This window comes from Apaloderma vittatum, unplaced genomic scaffold, assembly GCF_000703405.1.
Source record: "Apaloderma vittatum isolate BGI_N311 unplaced genomic scaffold, ASM70340v1 scaffold501, whole genome shotgun sequence".
In the NCBI taxonomy this organism is placed as follows: Eukaryota; Metazoa; Chordata; class Aves; order Trogoniformes; family Trogonidae; genus Apaloderma; species Apaloderma vittatum.
The window spans coordinates 42,760-44,956 of NW_009698253.1; positions in this window are offsets into that span (position 1 = coordinate 42,760).

The window sequence follows — 2,197 nt, forward strand, 5'->3', positions numbered from 1 at the left end:
ATCTTTGCATCAGGGAGTTCGTGGTCAAGATAAGGGGGTAGACACCGTGGATCATTGGGATTAATCCCAAGAAGTCTTGAAAAACAGCACAAATCTCCCAGTAACGTAAAAATGGAAAAAAAAAAAAGATACATGTGCCACCATTCATTAAAATAATAGATCACATACAGGAGAAAGCAAATGGGGTTTGCAAATGGGGTATGCGCAAGTTTTGCAGAAACATTTTGAGAGTTCTTGAGTAAATGTTGCTTTAGTTAGTCACCTGTAGTCAAGTTCATGATGCTCTGTAAATCCAACCATGAGACTTTGCTCTACTCTGGTTTTATTCCCAGGAAGCTGTCATTAATAGCAGTGGGAGTGCATGAACAGAGGGTAGTTTGAGTAAAGCCATTAGTCCTTTAGTCATCATCCATATTAGTAAATAAAAAAGGGCCTAGGCCCCATTCTCAGGCCCTGAGGCCAATTGGCATAAATTGATCTGCAAGTATTCAGTCAGTGTTTGCATCCTCTGAGAGACAGTGGCTGAGCCCAAGTTGACTTTTGGGACCGAACTCTGGTCTGGGCTCAGCTCTGGACTGCTCCTGGGAACTATTTGAGGGTGGTGTGAAACTGTTAGGGATTGTGTTAACAGTATAATGGTGTAGATGACCATGGGCTCAGGCTCTGCTTACTTTACCCTAAGGAGATGCTCTCTTAGAGCTTGGTTGCACTCAAAATGAGTGGCATCTTAGTCTACTGCCATAATAAAGTAATATTCCAAATAAAACTACAAAGAAGTGAACCCTAATGGTAAAGCTCAACACCACTGCCTTATCTCACTGTGCTCACCTTTTTCTCTTAACGTTTGTTCAGATATGTAAAATTGCAAATGTCAGAAATTTTTCAGGCCAGGTGCTAAGCGGGTTTAAGCTGACAAGTAGTGCTAGCTGAGGTTTTGATTTTTCACTTATATTTCTTGGAAAGGGCAAGGAGATGTAATGAATAAATGTAAAAACACAGGAAAAAAGAGCTCAGGATACATGGGAGAAGTGCTTGCATCCTGTGATTTGCTGTTGAGATGTCTAGTACTGAGCTCAGAAATGTATTTATGGAGCTGCTGGTCAGAACTGTGCAATTTAAAGGTGAAATCTGTTCTCTTTTTTAATCTTGAGTTTTCATTCCTCTCCAGACTGTTGCAAGCAAATCTCCTGGGCCTAAAATGTCATGGGAGCACTAGAGGCCAAGAACAGAATTAATTTCTGGAAGTTTGAGAGCAAACCCATCAGGTTTAGGGCTGTAAAATGTTAATCTGCTTCTGACTTTCCCAAGAATTGGCTGAAATACTTTTTCCCACTCATAACTCAAGCAACTTCATATCAGATATTAGAGCTGATTTTATGTGCAAGTACTAACAGAAGGAGTGCACAGTTTTTATCATAGCCAACTGGGAAAAAAGCCTCAAAAATATAATTCCTAGACCTTTTTTGGACCGAAACAATGTCAAAATCCCATGGAAGAAGTGGGAAACAAGGCTGAGCCCTTGGTCATTTACCCTGAGGTTGATAGGATGTTCTTTTCTCAAGATCTTTGTCAAGGCATCACACAAAGCTGCATCCCAAGTGCTGAAGAGCAAGCAAATGTGAGCCTTTCCGTTGTTTCCCTGCTGTTGCTGTGGATAACATTTCTCCCAGCCTACTTAAGCTGGAGAGGCTTAGCCTTGATGACCAGTGGATTTTAGGGCCAAAGTCAGGCCTCAACTCTATACCCTCATCACCATCTTTTCCTTAGCCAATGCTTCTCCAAGTGCAGGCAGCCTCTCACATCCCAAAATGTTTCAGTCTCACTGCATAGCTTCCATGATGGATACTGATACTATTTCTATGCCAACTGGAGTCTCATCAGGAATTTCCTAGTCTTTGCTCCTCTGTGATAAGATCAGTTAGGGAACTCTTCAAAAGTCACTTGAGCAGCGAGTGCCGGTAGAGTGGGTGAGTGGAGACACTGGGCAATCCACTGGAGGGCTTGCAGCGGAAGATGACACCAAGCTGGGTGGCAGTGTCGATCTGCTTGAGGGTAGGGAGGCTCTACAGAGGAATCCAGATAGGCTGGATCACTGGGCCAAGTCCAGTTACGTGAGTTCCAATAAGGCCAAATGCAGGGTCCTGCACCGCAACAACCCCCAGCAGCGCTACAGGCATGGGGAGGAGTGGCTGGAGAG